This window comes from Musca autumnalis, unplaced genomic scaffold (genome assembly GCF_047663935.1).
Source record: "Musca autumnalis isolate F117 unplaced genomic scaffold, ASM4766393v1 scaffold_3, whole genome shotgun sequence".
NCBI lineage: Eukaryota > Metazoa > Arthropoda > Insecta > Diptera > Muscidae > Musca > Musca autumnalis.
Window position 1 is genome coordinate 59,621,191 of NW_027411866.1, and position 19,042 is coordinate 59,640,232.

At 35.0% G+C, this 19,042-nt stretch overlaps 1 protein-coding gene and 1 long non-coding RNA gene across 3 annotated transcripts in view; both read left to right on the forward strand.

The window, feature by feature from the left end:
* The first annotated feature begins 2,430 nt into the window (after positions 1 to 2,430).
* Positions 2,431 to 4,501, forward strand: LOC141397786 (uncharacterized). The gene is made up of 2 exons (XR_012411503.1): positions 2,431 to 3,621; positions 3,681 to 4,501. It is a non-coding gene; the product is annotated as an uncharacterized lncRNA (long non-coding RNA).
* A 6,034-nt stretch (positions 4,502 to 10,535) lies between these two features.
* The window catches only part of Dbp80 (putative ATP-dependent RNA helicase Dbp80), a 51,689-nt gene continuing 43,182 nt past the window's right edge, over positions 10,536 to 19,042 (forward strand). The window contains exons 1-2 of one of the 2 annotated variants that reach the window (XM_073979037.1): positions 10,536 to 10,747; positions 10,807 to 10,868. The gene's annotated coding sequence lies outside the window, so the exon portion shown is untranslated. Of the gene's footprint in view, positions 10,771 to 10,806; positions 10,869 to 19,042 lie in introns of both variants that reach the window. The other variant, XM_073979038.1, reaches the window with a different exon arrangement.

Sequence of the window (19,042 nt, forward strand, 5' to 3'; positions counted from 1 at the left end):
TTGTTGGTGGACTCGTTTATAAATGAATTGTATGTGTGTTCCTCTACGTTTTTAATTGTAAACGTTGCAAAATGAGTTCAACATATTTGTCCAAAACTTATGGTAATGTAAAAATAGAAGAAACGCCAAAAAATGTGTAAGAAATGTCAAAGTCAACCTATCAGCAATCAGAAGTAAGCAAACACGTTACAACTTCCTTGGGCAAATTTGTCGTGTTTAATATTTTTTAAACTTTTTTGATTAAAGGAACAGTTTTTTCGCAAACAGTTGTTAAAATGGCAAAAAATAGTAAAATATTTCTGCTTTTGGAACAAAACTATTCATAAAACTTAAGTATCCTGCGCATAAAATAGTATTTATGACAAATGCGTAATTTTTTGACATATATTGAATGGAATTGATAACTGAAATTATGCATTGTTTATAAAACACGTAGAACGCACTTACACTTGCGCTTAAGACATGCGTTTTGGGAATCTACGTATTTTATTTAACATATTGTTACGAATGTAACTGATAGGTTTAAGTTAATTTAGTTTAATTTCCGTTAATTTAAAAACTTGAATTGTAACGTAAAGTTTTATTACGCAGTTACTTTATTTAAGTAACAACAACTACCACGTAGAATCATCTTCATCATTCTAGTTCTACCTTACATGTTACTGATGTGCCTTTGTTTCCATTTGTTTTGCGATAATCGTTCAATCATCGCCCAGTATTTGTTTTTGTTGTACTTTACTTTGTCCATTACGTCATGTCTGTATTCTGTGTTTGTATCCCGTATATGTGTGTTGTTGTTGTTCGTTTGGTGCGAGTGTGCGTCTGTGTGGTTGTTGTTAGTTGGCTTCTCGAGGTTGCCAGATGCATGCTCTAGATACTTCCAAACGATAAATGTGGGCATATAAATATGAGATGCCGGGCAAACAGTGAGCAGTTATGAATTTTATCGCGAAGTGTAAACATCGACTAGTAAAGAAGTAAAGTAAAGCTGTGTACTTAGCTATAACAGTCAGTTCCGAATAAGTGTAATAAAGTAAATAAAGCATTGTAGAAGCGTAATCTAAAACGAACCCTGTTTTATTTGGTACAAATCGTATCGGGGAATAAAACAACGTCTACACGGAGATTAGTTAAATCTAATTCCGTAACAATATGTATATGCCATGGAAATGACAACTTTTATATAGCAATTGTTTCAAAAAATAATGGGTTCCACAATGCACCATGTTTGTACTAAATATTTAAAAATTACGACCTTTCTTCTGTTTTATTGTTAATAGAGACCAACTAATATTATACACCCTATCTCGTTAATATTTATTGATACAAAAGGGGATTCGTTTTCATAATATGAAAACATTTCCTTGACAAACTGTTCCACAATCACCAAGTTTCTGCTATTAGCTGATACAATAGCGGTATTAACGAAGTGTGAGCAAATCAAAATTTCTTAACCTCATCGTCAATCCATAGTTAAACTATAATTTTTGTGTGGTATTGTAAACAGTTGTATGTTCACAATATTAACAAGATGTAATATGTCTAAAATATCACTTTCAACGATTCGTGAATACCGCTAATGACTTTGACATTTACTCCACAGTTTTATGGTTCTTCCCTTACTCCGTTCTCGTACTTTTTGCATAAATATGTATGGGAAAATAATTGTTGACAATTTGCTCTTGTGCTAATAAACAAGTACTGGAAAGGTGTAAATAGATGACTGATGGAAATTGAAAAAATATTATGTGAATGCTTTGATAGCGATCGGTTTTAATTTGTTCGACAATGGCTCCATGAAAAAATATTACGAATTCAATTTGGCATTATTTTGAACATCAAACCGAATTTGGGAAAGCTGTGTGTAATTTATGCAAAATAGAAATGAAAAGTAATAGATCTTTTAATTTGAAATCTCATTTACTAAAAGTGCATAAAATTGATTTAAACAACATTGAAAGCTCAGCAAATTTTTTATGTTCCGATAAAACATCTACCATTTCTACAAGAAAAGAAACCATTAAAATTAATATAAGTAAACAAATATTGTTTGTCTTATATTGGGCTACTCACTGAAGACTGTGTTTCGTTCAATGTCCTTAATTCCTTATCAAAAAAACTTGGCAATTGTTTTAGTCTAAACGCAACAAATTGTAGGCACACATTAAAAAAAGTTGCTATGGGAATCAGAAATAGCATGAAAATTGAAATGCTTATCAAAAAAACTTGGCAATTGTTTTAGTCTAAACGCAACAAATTGTAGGCACACATTAAAAAAAGTTGCTATGGGAATCAGAAATAGCATGAAAATTGAAATGAGCAAAAGGCTTTTGTCTTTGAAAATTGACAGCGCAACGAGATTATCAAGAAATATTTTTGGAATTAGCGCGCAATTCATTAATGGTGATCAAATAAAATCGCTCATTTTAGGTATGGTGGAATTAAAAGGTGCTTCTTCAAGCTCATCCAACAATCTTGCGGCAGAAATACTAAAAATTCTAAGTAAATACGATGTGCAGATCAACCAGATAATATCTATTACTTCGGATAACGGAGCTAACATGATAAAAACAACAAAAATTTTGTCAAAATTCGCCATGAACGAGGAACATGAAGTCACAGATGAAGATTTGAACAACACATATTTAGACAACATCAATAATTTAGAAAGCCCCTCAAATCTTCACGTTGAGAATATTCAAATATCTAGGTGTGCAGCCCACACAGCACAGCTATGTGCCCTAGACGTCACGAAAGATAGTGAAATAAAAAAAATATTTATTATACTGTAGAAATTTCACAAAGTTTATTCGTAAGACTTCAAATGGTTTTAGAGATGCGTTTGAACTGAGAAGCCTAAAATTGCTTAAGCTAGATTGCACAACTAGATGGCGTTCAACGTATAAAATGATTCAAACGCTACTAGCTACAAAAGAGGCTCCAATTGAAGTGGAGTCTATTACAAACAAAACCAGCGAAGAAAACTTCGAAAATAACGATTCTCTATGGGAATTTATGGAATCCTATGTCACTGTTTTCACTCCTCTACAAGAGGCTATTGTGAAATTTCAAGCAGAGAATTTACATTATGGAAATTTTTATGCTGAGTGGCTAAAATGTAAAATGATTACCAGTAAATTAGTACAAAACAATACGAATACCTTGGTAAAATATATTGGAGAAAAGGTAATACAAAGCATGGAAAGGCGGACGAATAAGTTACTAGACAATGAAAGCCTTAACGCATGTTTGTTTTTGGATCCGAGGTTCCATCACACCCTAAATGGGACAAAAGGGAAAAAGCCGTTACTTATTTAAGTAATCTATGGGAAAAATATTGTTGTGTTACATCAAAAGATGTTGCCGATACCAGCGTTTTGACTCCTCAAGGTTCCTTTGAGAATGAAGCAGATGAAATGTTAAATTCATTTTTAGCTGATGTACTTGAATCCCCAAATGGCGAAATTGTACACAATGACGTGTACTCCAAAATAAAAAAATCTGCACCTGTCTTTTATGCGTAGCGGCACCAATGTATTGGAATTTTGGAAAGAAAGAAAATATTCAGAGCCTGAACTTTATGCTTTAAGCTGTGTTTGTTTCGGTATACCCCCAACACAGGTGGACAAACATAATTATAGTTTATTCTTCTTAGTAACGAAATTTTATATCGTTCACAGGTTACTGTAGAAAGGGCGTTTTCGACATTGAAGCTGATATTAACCGACAGCCGAAACCGAATGAATCACGAAACTCTCGAAGACGTATTATTAGTAAAGCTAAATTCAGCCTTTACCACAGGATACTTAGATTTGTTTATGGTAATCACAGCCGAATCGATTATCAATCACTCTCTGTCCAATTTATAGGTTGCTCTTTTGAACATTTAGTTAGTGTTAGATGCCTTTGTAACCTCTTCTCTACTATTAAATACGGCAAGCCCTCATATTTGTTAGACACCTACACATTTTTAAATACCACTAGAAATTCTAATATTCTTATCGAACGGTTTAATACTTCATATATGGACCATTCATTTCATAATAGAGTTGTTCGTTTATGGAATGTATTGCCTTCGTCATTAAAATTTTTTTCCATTAGCCCTCACAAGTTTAAAAAGTCTTTACTTTCTTACTATCAAAATATAACGTAGTTCTTTATTGTTTGAGTATTACTGACACTCATTGCATGTAAATGTTAATGTACTTTTAGGGAAATTTGCGTTAACAATTTTTAATAATATTTTTTAATAATTTTTTATGATAAAATCTTCATGTCTTAAGTACATTTTTTTTACTGTTTAATTTATTTTTGAATCTCACAATTAAATTGCCTTTATTTGTTAAAAGAATTTTTTAGAATGTAAGAAAATTTATGTGTCATTATAATTTGTAACACTATTAATATGTATCTATCAATTTGTAGCCCTTATAGGGATTTTGATTGATTAATAAATTTGATAATAATAATAATAATAATAATAAACGAAGCTATAAACAAATTGTCCCTTTTTGAAGACCAGAATCAAGAAGATTAGTGCAAATGTTTTTTATAATTAGCCATTTTTCTAATTTCCGTTAAACATTCTAAATGTTCCTTACAGTAAAAATATATTTATTTGTGTATCTTAGCACTCAGACAAATACATTCTTATAGTTGAGCAGCAGTTGAATATTTCCACCAATTTTCTGTTTGTTATATAAATGGCTATTTGATAAGTAGTCTATAAAATATCCATAGGGTAGAAAGATATGCTTTGTTCCAGAACCTAAAGTATTTTTGATTTTTTTGACACATTAAAAAAGGAAAAGTGTCAACATTTCAAAAATAGTAGACTCTTGCAGGTTCTGGAACAGAGCAATAGTTGTGGTCAAAATAATAGTAGTGTGTTAAAAATATCGAAATGTACAATTAGTTATGGTTTCACTGCTCAATACCAAATTCTGTTATATTTCAAATACATACTTCTTTGCCATCAAACATTTTTCTGGGTTATGTTTGATGCTATGCTGTTGATTTTGTTCATAGCACAGTACAGCAACAGTTTTCGTTTTTGTTTTCTTGACTGCGGCTGTTTACTATGCTGTTAAAATGTCTGCAGCACAGCATAGCAATAGCATTAGTTTTTGATTTTGATGACTATGCTATGCTATGTGCTGTGAAGATTTCAGAAGCACAGCATAGACCATGTGCTGTGCTACTTTTATGTTCGCAGCATAGCACAGCAACAGTTTTCGATTTTGTTTTTGAAAACAGCACAGCATAGCAATAGCATATTTTTAGTGATTTCAGTGCTGTGCTGGTAGCAAATTCAAACACAGTGATGTCTATTAGCACATAACATGCAGGCTGGTTGTCTGTTACAGTGCTCTCCACAGTGGCCGTACATCAAACAGTTCCAGCATTTCGTAGGCTTATTCTTGTATTTTGGTCTCTGTTTTCTCCATGTGATCATTACTTTATTTACTGTTCCCACATTTCGTAAATATGTCGGGTTAAAATTTGTTCTCTCAAATTGAACTTTGTACACTGCATCATGTATAGTGCTGTATATTGTATTCACTTCCACTACAGAAAGTGGTATGAGATTGTACTCTTTTAACTCATCTTCTATGAGTTTTGGATCTATTTTTGGTAATCCATGTAGAAACATGGTAAATAATCTGCTCTCCTTCGTATTAAAGGAATGGAATTCCATTTTGTTTTCCTTTAGTGCGTTAACGCAGAAATTGTATTGATCAGTATTCAGAGGAAACACCTTAGTTCCTATTGAAATCCATTTGAAAAGGCAATCATTACCTAATAAGTGTTGGACTTCCCTAAGAGGAAGAGCTGAGTCGACAACTATGGGTGGAGGTTTGGGAGTTTTTTTTTTTCTCCTCCATGATATTGTTTTCATGGGCTACATCCATATTGCCTTCTTCAGATAAGGCATTGAATCGATAGTGGGTAGACACTGCTGGTCTAGTGGAAGATATACTGCCTCCTATTACCATAGAAGGCTTTATGTTCTTGAACGCACCGGATTTGCTCCTAGGCGAAGTCTGAGTAGCGGGCCTGCGGCCCGTACTGTTTATTGTAGTATTCACGCATGCCAATCCCTTAGTTTTTGTTTGAGAAAATACTCTTACTAAGTTCATAAGAAATCCCTGACATTATTATTAATGTAACATTTTCATCGGATGTTTAAATTTTTTTGTAAAAAGTCGAAAATTACAAAAAAGTCTATTTTTTGAATTGCTTGCGTTTTAGGCCGATTGCGTGAAAATGCATAGGCCAAATGAAGTTTTATACGCATGGAATGACAGATAACAGATAAAACTATGCGAAAATATCCGAGTTTTACGTAAATTTTTGCAACCATTCTTTATTGCGTTTAAACGACCAGTGGCTTTAAGTGGTTTAAGGATGTGATCATATTTTTTCTTTTGTAAATGGTGTAAAAAGTAAATGAATATATGAGGAAAAGTCAGAATTTTTTTATATTCCATTTGAAAAAAATTAAAATTTTATTTTGAAGCCACATGAACGATTTTTGGTACATGGATTGAGAAAAAATTCCCATTCTCAAATCTGTTCAAGATACTAATTTTGAATATTGCGCGCCAAAGTTATGGCGGTTTCAATTCTGATTATTAGAAAAATCTTATAAAAACTCTATTCATTATATCGAGAAACATTGTTAATTTATGGCTTCCTACATACTATATATTTACTGAGGTCCCATAACTTTAGTGGAAAGGTTGTACATTTTCGCGGAAATTAGGAAAGAATTCAAATAATTGGTAGTTTGCAACATGTTTTAATAAAATTCAACCTTTATATGCATCTAAAAAATATATAAATATGTACGTAATCTAAACATCGCGAAGATTCAAATGAAACCAAAACTATACAAATCCGTTTAGTGGTTTGCATATTTTAGCAAAAGCAAAAAAATATGTTGAGGAAATTTATAAAATTTTTGTAAGAGAAAATATTTATTAACATTTATTTTGTGCGTTAGTTGAAAAAATGTAGGAAAAAATAGGCCGGAGGTATTCTTCTATTTTTGTTAAATTTCAAATGAAACCAAAACTATACAAATCCGTTTAGTGGTTTGCATATTTTAGCAAAAGCAAAAAAATATGTTGAGGAAATTTATAAAATTTTTGTAAGAGAAAATATTTATTAACATTTATTTTGTGCGTTAGTTGAAAAAATGTAGGAAAAAATAGGCCGGAGGTATTCTTCTATTTTTGTTAAATTTCACGCAAAAAATCACATTTTTTATTCTAATCACTTCTCGAATACACGCTAACATCTAGCGGAAGATATGGGTGTCGTTCAAATTAATGTTGGGTTCCTTTAAGTGGGATATACTCTTGAAATAAATCTGTATCGAGTAATGTTCATTTTAAAATGCGTGTAAATCGCGAAATCCTCAAAATCACTTGATGCGCATGCGGTTTACCAATACACCGAATTCTTCTCTTTTAATTTTTACACATTTGCCAGGATTTACTTTGGCCGCTAAGATGTAGCATCGTCTGCAGTTTAGTGTGCAACAAACTGTATAACGCTTATAATTTGCACAAGGTGCATACACTTTTTATGCGCATCCGATTTCACTATCATCCATGAAAAAATACATCGATCTAAACCTATTTCGATAAAATCCATCAAGAAACGTGAATGTAGCATCTCACACTATTTATAAGATAAATAAGATACAGTTCCCACGCCACTAAATTTTTTAAACCGCTGTTTTCGCAAAAACGCGAGTGATGGGTCAGTTTCTTCATTGAAAAGAAAACGATCCACAGAAAACGCGATTAAATCCGCGATATTTTCAAAAATATTTTACGCACATTTATCGGTTTTTGCAGTTGCTGTTTTCGCCGTTCTAGTGGATGGATTTTCACGATCTATGATTTATATGATCCGGACCGTGAAAAAACAAAAATATCTTGGGGTCCCAGCACAATCAAATGGATACTGTAAATACTGTACCCCAAAAATAGGGTTTTTCGAAAAAATATCGCACTAAATTTTGGCCTTTGGCAGTGGATTACTGTGATGCTGTCTGGGCTACATAGTCAAAATAAATATCAAAGTATGCGTAATCGCGAGTACTTTGATACTATTATATGTTTTCTGAAATACCCGAATGCGCGTCGCAGTTAGATTAAAAATACAATAACACTTAAAATCTAGCTTCAAAATGTCAGCATCCATAAAAGGTGGATGTAGTGGAGATTTTGAAAAGTGATACATTAGAAGTGTAATCTTCATTTTGTATTCTTCTACTTTTACTTTGGACAGATATTCGTAATTTAAATGGTTTAACCGCCAATAAAATAACAACGTAAAAAACTCGTTTGCTTCAACGCGTTTTTATCTATTTTTATTCATTTACGCGGTCATAGATTCCGCGCAAAATAACTTTTTAAGCCTCATTTTTGAGCTTCGATTAAAAACACTTCGCTTGATTCAACTATGGTCATATTTCGTGGTACACTGCATGTTATGTCCTTACGGAGGTGGTCGATTGAATGAAAGACGATGTTTAAACATATAACCATCAATTCATTTAAGGGCTGTTTACACCATCTATCAATGTCATATGAGCTGCCATTTCTTTCACTCATTCGACATTCTCTATGTTTGTCAAAATTGACGTCATCCATACAATTTTCAATCTGTGCGTTCATACCTGCAAGTGTTATTTTCGTATGACATAACCTAAAAATATAAAAACAGCTGATTGTTGAGTTGCAATTTTGCGCAAATTTTAATTTTGGTTGAAGGAAACTGAATTGGTAGAATTGGTGTTTGGAGTTATAGAGGCATTCATGTTTTTGCCACCAAACAATCATTTCAAAGACTGATTCTTTCGACCAATCTATCTAAAAATAACATTATAAACGCCATTTTTTTACTTTACTGAATATTTAAATACAAATACCTTTCCATTTTCTTTTTTAAAAGATTTTGTTTTTCATTTTTTGTTTGAGAATGTCAGAAAACAGCTGATAAATTTATGTTTACATACGAGAATGACGTATCAAATAGAGCGCTCCCTAAACGAAAAAAATTACATATGAGTTGCCAAATCATTTTGATAGATGAAAATTTTTATAGTGGTTACACTATGTGTACAACATTCGCAGGTAGAAAATTTGGCATCTCATACGACATTGATAGATGGTGTAAACAACCCTTTATTGAATAATGCCAAGTTTACACTTGCGCTCCAAAATCCACTGGATTTCACGAAATCCTGAAATACACCCCGGTGTTTACACTTATTTTTTGTTAATTTCAAACATATCACAATGATCAAGGTAGATGCATTAGCGCAGCTGATCGAACATGGATTTTCACAAGTTGTTGTAAATTGAATTATTCATCAAAAATATAAGAATATATAAATATATAGAACTTTACAACGTTATTTGGAAAGTTATCGTAAAATTATCTATATATCGTATTAAAAGTACTAACAAATTAAAAAATAAAAAAAAAAAATGATTTTATCGTTGAGACATCATAATAATAAATTTTGATAGATAAAAGTTGTGCTCAGAACCTGCACAATATTAGTACTTGCAGTAGTTTTCCCGTTTAGTGCTAAAAATGCGTTCCCGTACTCCGAAATTTAGCAAGACTTGTACTTCTCTCTAAACACCCTCTCTTTTCCTGTTTTCTGCCATACAATTTTGGCCATGTTCATTGGCATCTAATGTGATAGGCAATACGTTGATTTTGACATTTATGCAGGAGTTTTTGCAATTTCCATCATTTTTCCGTTTCCGTATTTTTTAAGAAATTTGTATGGGGAAGCAATTTTTGACAATTCGCTTTTTTCTAACATTACCATTAAAAAAGTACGGCAACACAATGAAAAATAAATTACTTTGTTACAATTCTATTAAATTACTTTGTTACAATTCTAATTTTTGTTTTCACATTGTTTACAAATGATGGTACTAAAATTTTTTGTTGCAGCAATTGACCATCTACCTTGTTTATTATGATACGTGAAAAGTGTTGCAACTTTTGGTATTTTTTTAGACAAAAACAGTGTTGTATATCTGGTCTGTTCCTTTACTTCTGAAAATGGCAAAACCGGCAAAAGTAGTAAAAGTTGAAAACTGCTGCCATATGAACTGTATGGTGTCTAAAGTAAAGGAACGGTTTTCGAGTAAAAAGTTGTAAAACTTGAAGATTCTTGCACGTAAAGGAACAGAGCTAACATGTGTACTGTGATTTCGATGTTGATTTCGCTGAAATCACGAAATGAGATGATTTCATTTTTGTATGCGAAATCATGATAAATTTAGCTTGATTCCGCGCGAAATCACGAAACACCTTCGAAATCACGAAACGACGCCGAATGTAAACTAAGCATATGCCTTGATTAAGTGTGAACGAAGCATAAAATACTACAGTTGTTCGACAAATTCCCCAAGTAACAAATTCTTGCCCTCCTTTCTGAAAAAATCCCCAGTTTGGCGAAAAATACAAAGTACTGGCAACACTGCTTCCAAAACGTACGCTACCTTCTTCATCAACCATTCACTGAATCTGCGTTTGTTTGCTAAAAGTATATTTTCGCAAAATTATTTTTTTGCAAACTTTCTTTTTATATAGAAAAATCGTGTGTTTTGTCCTACAAGTTCTACATACATTTTATTAATTCAGTCGTAAGCTATGGATTGGGCTAAAAAAGCGGAGGACAGCGGAGGACCAAGTGTCTAAATTGGTAATTGCAAAAAAAAATCTTTTGTAGAACTTTCACTTTCTTATTTCGATGATTTTTAGGTTAGCAATTTGGAAATTGAAAAGAAAGAAGAAACAAAAGAGGATGCTCCTGATGTTGCAAGGTAAGGATTGCTTTCCAATAAGAATTTTAATATTACAGCAACAATTCATTAAGAATGTGTACGGTTAGACAACAAAAATATTGCAAAGGCCAACATTAGTTGCGTCTTTTTTACTTTTTCAGTAATAATTATTCAGTAACTTCTTTTCAGAGAGTAAGAGAGATTTATTTTACTCTTTGATACGAAAATAGAGAAAAAAGTAAAAAGACAGCATTCAGTAAACTTTTACCAAAACAAAAACATTTTGTCTGTTCCTTTACTTTTAAAAGTGGTAAAACCGGCAAAAGTAGAAAAAGTTGTAAACTGCTCCCATATGAATTGTATGGTGTCTGAAGTAAAGGAACGCTTTTCGAGTAAAAAGTTGTAAAACTTGAAGATTCTTGCACGAAAAGGAACAGAGCTATTGGCACCTATGAAAGAAAAACTAACTCCAAAGCAGTACTCTAGCGTCGAGCACAAATACTACAGTTGCCACTTCTGTGGCACTGCATCTGCAAAAAATTGATTTTATTATAATGAGGTGTATTCCATGTACTTCACAATCTCTTGTTCTTGTGATTTTTGTAATCTTGTGAATTCAAAGAAAATTTTGTTTCCGTTCCCTAGATTTGCACCTGTCCATAGGAGAAAGTCTTAAATCCCCGGCCGAAGGTCGGCTATTTAGAGAAAAATTTGTGATTTTAAAGAAAATTTTGTTTCGGTTCCCTAGATTTGCACCTGTCCATAGGAGGAGGTCTTAAATCCCCGCCCGAAGGCCGGCTATTTAGAAAATGTATGATTTTATAGAAAATTTTGTCGCCGTTCCCGAGATTTGCACCTGTCCATAGAAATGTCCATAGTATCTCGGGAAGTATGGACTTCCGCAATAAATGTTATCTATATTTGTAATCAGGATGACGAGACCTACATGTGAAAAAAATTTGGTCCCGATCTTATAGCTTAATGAAAACATTCAACTTGCTCCTAAAATATATAATAAACTAGCGGACCCTCGCTATTAAGAAATAAAATTTCATACAAAAACTCAATTTTTGATTTTTCCAATTTTCCTACTTTTCCAGAGAGATTTTCCAAAATTTTCTTCCGTAAAGACCTTCTCGAAAATACGAATAACTGACAAAAAATTTTACAGAAATCGGCCTAGCCGTTCTCATTTTATGAATTACTATACATTTTTTACACAATTTTTATATATATACTAGCTGAACCCGGTGCGCTTTGCTGCCCCGACTACGACAAAATATAATGGAATGCATAATTATATTTACCTTTTTAATATTTTAGCGCATAAATATGTATAGGAGATAGGAAGGCGTAATATACCTATTCAGGTTTGTTACGGAGCTACTATGGTATTTTTGTATGTTTCAGGAGGCAACACTCCTCCGAAAGCCTTTCCGCCTATAAGTATTCCTAATGATTTAGATATATCATATAAAACATAAATCTTAAGAAGTCTCTCAAAGATATGAGACTTAATAGCTGTAGCCTTGGTCAATTCCTTCCCAACTATAAGTACTTGTGTAAATAATGATGACTCCTACTGACTGCTAAATTTCATTGAAACTGAACATACACATAGCCCAGAAAGTCTGCGTTCACCTTACTACTTTTCAAAAATGATGCTAAAACTTTAATAAATAGGTAAATGAGATCAGTTTTTCTTTCATAAATAAGTTATTGGCACTCTTTAGTACCAGAATAAAAAGAAAAATTCCAGAAAATATATTATTATTGCGAAGATAACGGAAGAAAAGTGTTAGGTTAGGTTAGGTTATAGGATGCGCAGCTGCTGTAAAAGGCAGCCACTCCACTCGGAGACCTTGTTGTTGTTGTAGCAACGCATTTATGTTTGTTCGTGTATTATTTCAGTTATCAAGTTCCTCTGTATCCAGACTCAAGAGTTCTGCAACCTGGACTGGTTGCGTCCATAAAGAATGAGGAGACAGGTGAGTGGGGTTAGCTGGGCAGTTGAATAAATGCAGAGTATCGTGTGGTCCCAATCCACATGCTGGGCATATGTTGGGTATCGTGGCGTCAATTCTGGCCCAATACGAATTGAGGCGGCTGCATCGTCCGGATCTTAACTGAGCTAAAACCACTCGTGTTTGCCTTGGCAGCTGTCGTTCTTCTGCTGCGATGGATGGGGGATGGTTTCCAAGTACGGCATTCACACTGTATCTTCGTACTGCTTGCGCAACCATGTTGGTGTGAATGCGATTCAAGCCTGCCTGATAGGCTCGTTGATCTAGCGGTTCTCTTTTATACCTTTGGACCTCTCTCTCTAGATCATGAAGGTCTCTCCTGACGTGCCTGGGTGGGGGGCGCCTGTCCATTAAATCGTGACAGGGATGCTCACTGCGGTAACACCCAAGCAGGTACTGCATCGACAACATCTTATTGTGCTGACGCACCGGTAAAACCTTCGCCTCCTCATGAAGATGGTCCACTGGTGTCATGAGGAGGCACCCTGTTGCAGTCCTCAGGGCGGCATTCTGGCAGGTTTGAATCTTCTTCCACTGCGATGCGCTAACCTTTGCGGACCACGCTGGCGCCGCATAGCTTACCACAGACCGGCCTATTGCATTGTAGGTGGTCAACAAGGTTTCTTTATCAGCACCCCAAGTGCTGCCGGCCAGCGACTTGAGGACCTTGTTCCTACTTCTGATCTTATTGCAAATAGCTGTGGCATGCGCGGACGACTTGAACATGCTATCGAACGTTACACCCAGTATTTTAGGGTAGTTAGTGGTCGGAATCAGTGCACCATCGACCAATATGTTCAGTGGGAGCCTCATCTCAGCCGTCCATGTGGTGAATAGCGTGGCTGTGGATTTAGCGGCGGATATTTTCATATTCCTCAGATGGAAGAACTGCACTAGGTCAGCTATGTAGACATTTAACCTATCACATATGTCATCGACGATAGGACCCGACGCCAAGATCGTACAATCATCCGCATACATCACGATCTCTATGCCGTCTGGAGGGTGTGGAATTTCAGAAAGGTAGAGGTTAAACAGTTCCGGAGATATCACCCCTCCTTGGGGAACTCCCTGTTTCACTCTACGGGTTTTGGACTTCTTGTTTCTGAATTCTACAAACGACTGGCGTCCACACATATAGTTGATTACCCAACGTTTCAAACATGGCTGGAGATTAGTTTTCTCTATATCCTCGAACAGCTTGGCATGGTTGACGGTATCGAAGGCCTTCGATAGGTCAAGAGCCACCATGACTGTTCGGTCGCACGGCCTTTTCTGGTTCAGTCCTCTACTGATATGTGTGGATATGGCGTCTAATGCCATCCCGCGACGGCCGGTTCTATGCACCGGATTGACTCGGAGGAATCTTCGACCAGGGGCCGTCACCTCAACAATTATGTGTTTGTGTTCGTGTTCGGAGACCTTGTGGTCCATTGTGATCATCCTGTTTTGTTGAGATCGGATATTGTTGTTGATATTGTCTGTTGTTTGGTGGTTCTGCATGTGGTTCTGTGTGTGATTATGACTGTTAATGTGTGGTGATATGATGATGTGTGTTGATTTTTTTGCTGGTGTATATGTGATGGTGGTTGTGTAAGTGTGGTGATGATGGATATTGCATCTATTGAGTTGATTGTTGTGATGTGATGGCGTGTGGTTGTGTTGTTGCTGGATGGGGGAGGAAGAGGTAGGAGAGGAAGAGACGGGTCGGGCGGTATAGGAGAAGGATGAGGGAAGATAAAAGAAAAACAAGAGAGGTATATTAGTTATTAAATAGACTAACATGCAGTTAAGTTTGTCTGCCCCATAGCCATTTAAGACCTCTACAGTATGCAAGCAGGACTGATGGGTCGAAAGAAGAGAGGTAGGAGAGCGATTCAATCATGTATGTGCCGAAGAGTCTGTATCTCCTGGCCGACAGTCTGGGGCACTGGCACAGTAAATGATCAATCGTCTCCGTCTCCTCTGCATCTTCACACAGCCTGCAATAATCACTGCTGCTAGCCTCCCATCTGCACGTCATTGATCTGATGTTGCAATGGCCAGTAATGACCCCCACAACAACCCTGATCTCTGATTTGCATAGTGAGAGGAGGGAATCAGTTCTACGTGCCGAGATCTCCGGCCAGATTGACTTAGCCACCCGACAACCAGGAGCGTCTAGCCAAGTTCTTTTGGTTTTCTCAACGTGGAACCTTGTGAGTTTGTCAATGAAGTGACAAAGCGGAGGTCGCACTCCAACTTCCAGTTGTATATCGGTTGATTGCGAGCCTCGCCTTGCCAATTCATCCACAATCTCATTTCCCACTACACCGCAGTGACCAGGTACCCAACAAAGTCTTACTGACAATCTGCAGGCTTTCAGAGCAGTTCTACAGTCTCGAACGATCCTAGATTTAATAGTGAAAGATCCTAGAGCTTTTAACGCAGCCTGGCTATCTACATATATAGTAACCGCCCTGTCTGCTAAGTCTGTCCTCCCCACTAGTGCCTCTAAGGCCTTCAATACTGCAAAGACTTCTGCCTGGAAAACACTACAGTTGTCGTTAAGTTTGTACGAGTACCTGAAGTTCAGTTCGTCTGAGTACAATCCAGCACCCGTGCCGTCTTCCATCATAGACCCGTCAGTGAAGATGGATACGCTATCGGGTATTGGTCTGCACTGAACCCATGCGTCCCTATTGGGAATTAAGACGTCAGGTATATTGAAGTCAAGAGACGGTGAGATATAGTCAGTCTCTTACCCTCTGTCACCAATCTCTACCTGAATAATAAGCCGCCGCAGAACAGATGCATGGCCAGCCATTGAGCAACGCCACATGTCAAGTTCCCTAAGCCTCAAAGCACACCTGGAGGCCTGAAGCTGAGCCAAAATGTCCAAAGGTTGAACATTTAAAACAGCATTCAGCGCCATTTGAGGAGTGCTTTTTATAGCTCCAGTAATGAGAATTGACGCGGCACGTTGCACACTGGTTACCCAGCAAAATGTTCGATGCCAAAGATGACATTCAATCATGGGTGCAAGTGATCTTTTTTGTAAAAAGTCGAAAATTACAAAAAAGTCTATTTTTTGAATTGCTTGCGTTTTAGGCCGATTGCGTGAAAATGCATAGGCCAAATGAAGTTTTATACGCATGGAATGACAGATAACAGATAAAACTATGCGAAAATATCCGAGTTTTACGTAAATTTTTGCAACCATTCTTTATTGCGTTTAAACGACCAGTGGCTTTAAGTGGTTTAAGGATGTGATCATATTTTTTCTTTTGTAAATGGTGTAAAAAGTAAATGAATATATGAGGAAAAGTCAGAATTTTTTTATATTCCATTTGAAAAAAATTAAAATTTTATTTTGAAGCCACATGAACGATTTTTGGTACATGGATTGAGAAAAAATTCCCATTCTCAAATCTGTTCAAGATACTAATTTTGAATATTGCGCGCCAAAGTTATGGCGGTTTCAATTCTGATTATTAGAAAAATCTTATAAAAACTCTATTCATTATATCGAGAAACATTGTTAATTTATGGCTTCCTACATACTATATATTTACTGAGGTCCCATAACTTTAGTGGAAAGGTTGTACATTTTCGCGGAAATTAGGAAAGAATTCAAATAATTGGTAGTTTGCAACATGTTTTAATAAAATTCAACCTTTATATGCATCTAAAAAATATATAAATATGTACGTAATCTAAACATCGCGAAGATTCAAATGAAACCAAAACTATACAAATCCGTTTAGTGGTTTGCATATTTTAGCAAAAGCAAAAAAATATGTTGAGGAAATTTATAAAATTTTTGTAAGAGAAAATATTTATTAACATTTATTTTGTGCGTTAGTTGAAAAAATGTAGGAAAAAATAGGCCGGAGGTATTCTTCTATTTTTGTTAAATTTCAAATGAAACCAAAACTATATAAATCCGTTTAGTGGTTTGCATATTTTAGCAAAAGCAAAAAAATATGTTGAGGAAATTTATAAAATTTTTGTAAGAGAAAATATTTATTAACATTTATTTTGTGCGTTAGTTGAAAAAATGTAGGAAAAAATAGGCCGGAGGTATTCTTCTATTTTTGTTAAATTTCACGCAAAAAATCACATTTTTTATTCTAATCACTTCTCGAATACACGCTAACATCTAGCGGAAGATATGGGTGTCGTTCAAATTAATGTTGGGTTCCTTTAAGTGGGATATACTCTTGAAATAAATCTGTATCGAGTAATGTTCATTTTAAAATGCGTGTAAATCGCGAAATCCTCAAAATCACTTGATGCGCATGCGGTTTACCAATACACCGAATTCTTCTCTTTTAATTTTTACACATTTGCCAGGATTTACTTTGGCCGCTAAGATGTAGCATCGTCTGCAGTTTAGTGTGCAACAAACTGTATAACGCTTATAATTTGCACAAGGTGCATACACTTTTTATGCGCATCCGATTTCACTATCATCCATGAAAAAATACATCGATCTAAACCTATTTCGATAAAATCCATCAAGAAACGTGAATGTAGCATCTCACACTATTTATAAGATAAATAAGATACAGTTCCCACGCCACTAAATTTTTTAAACCGCTGTTTTCGCAAAAACGCGAGTGATGGGTCAGTTTCTTCATTGAAAAGAAAACGATCCACAGAAAACGCGATTAAATCCGCGATATTTTCAAAAATATTTTACGCACATTTATCGGTTTTTGCAGTTGCTGTTTTCGCCGTTCTAGTGGATGGATTTTCACGATCTATGATTTATATGATCCGGACCGTGAAAAAACAAAAATATCTTGGGGTCCCAGCACAATCAAATGGATACTGTAAATACTGTACCCCAAAAATAGGGTTTTTCGAAAAAATATCGCACTAAATTTTGGCCTTTGGCAGTGGATTACTGTGATGCTGTCTGGGCTACATAGTCAAAATAAATATCAAAGTATGCGTAATCGCGAGTACTTTGATACTATTATATGTTTTCTGAAATACCCGAATGCGCGTCGCAGTTAGATTAAAAATACAATAACACTTAAAATCTAGCTTCAAAATGTCAGCATCCATAAAAGGTGGATGTAGTGGAGATTTTGAAAAGTGATACATTAGAAGTGTAATCTTCATTTTGTATTCTTCTACTTTTACTTTGGACAGATATTCGTAATTTAAATGGTTTAACCGCCAATAAAATAACAACGTAAAAAACTCGTTTGCTTCAACGCGTTTTTATCTATTTTTATTCATTTACGCGGTCATAGATTCCGCGCAAAATAACTTTTTAAGCCTCATTTTTGAGCTTCGATTAAAAACACTTCGCTTGATTCAACTATGGTCATATTTCGTGGTACACTGCATGTTATGTCCTTACGGAGGTGGTCGATTGAATGAAAGACGATGTTTAAACATATAACCATCAATTCATTTAAGGGCTGTTTACACCATCTATCAATGTCATATGAGCTGCCATTTCTTTCACTCATTCGACATTCTCTATGTTTGTCAAAATTGACGTCATCCATACAATTTTCAATCTGTGCGTTCATACCTGCAAGTGTTATTTTCGTATGACATAACCTAAAAATATAAAAACAGCTGATTGTTGAGTTGCAATTTTGCGCAAATTTTAATTTTGGTTGAAGGAAACTGAATTGGTAGAATTGGTGTTTGGAGTTATAGAGGCATTCATGTTTTTGCCACCAAACAATCATTTCAAAGACTGATTCTTTCGACCAATCTATCTAAAAATAACATTATAAACGCCATTTTTTTACTTTACTGAATATTTAAATACAAATACCTTTCCATTTTCTTTTTTAAAAGATTTTGTTTTTCATTTTTTGTTTGAGAATGTCAGAAAACAGCTGATAAATTTATGTTTACATACGAGAATGACGTATCAAATAGAGCGCTCCCTAAACGAAAAAAATTACATATGAGTTGCCAAATCATTTTGATAGATGAAAATTTTTATAGTGGTTACACTATGTGTACAACATTCGCAGGTAGAAAATTTGGCATCTCATACGACATTGATAGATGGTGTAAACAACCCTTTATTGAATAATGCCAAGTTTACACTTGCGCTCCAAAATCCACTGGATTTCACGAAATCCTGAAATACACCCCGGTGTTTACACTTATTTTTTGTTAATTTCAAACATATCACAATGATCAAGGTAGATGCATTAGCGCAGCTGATCG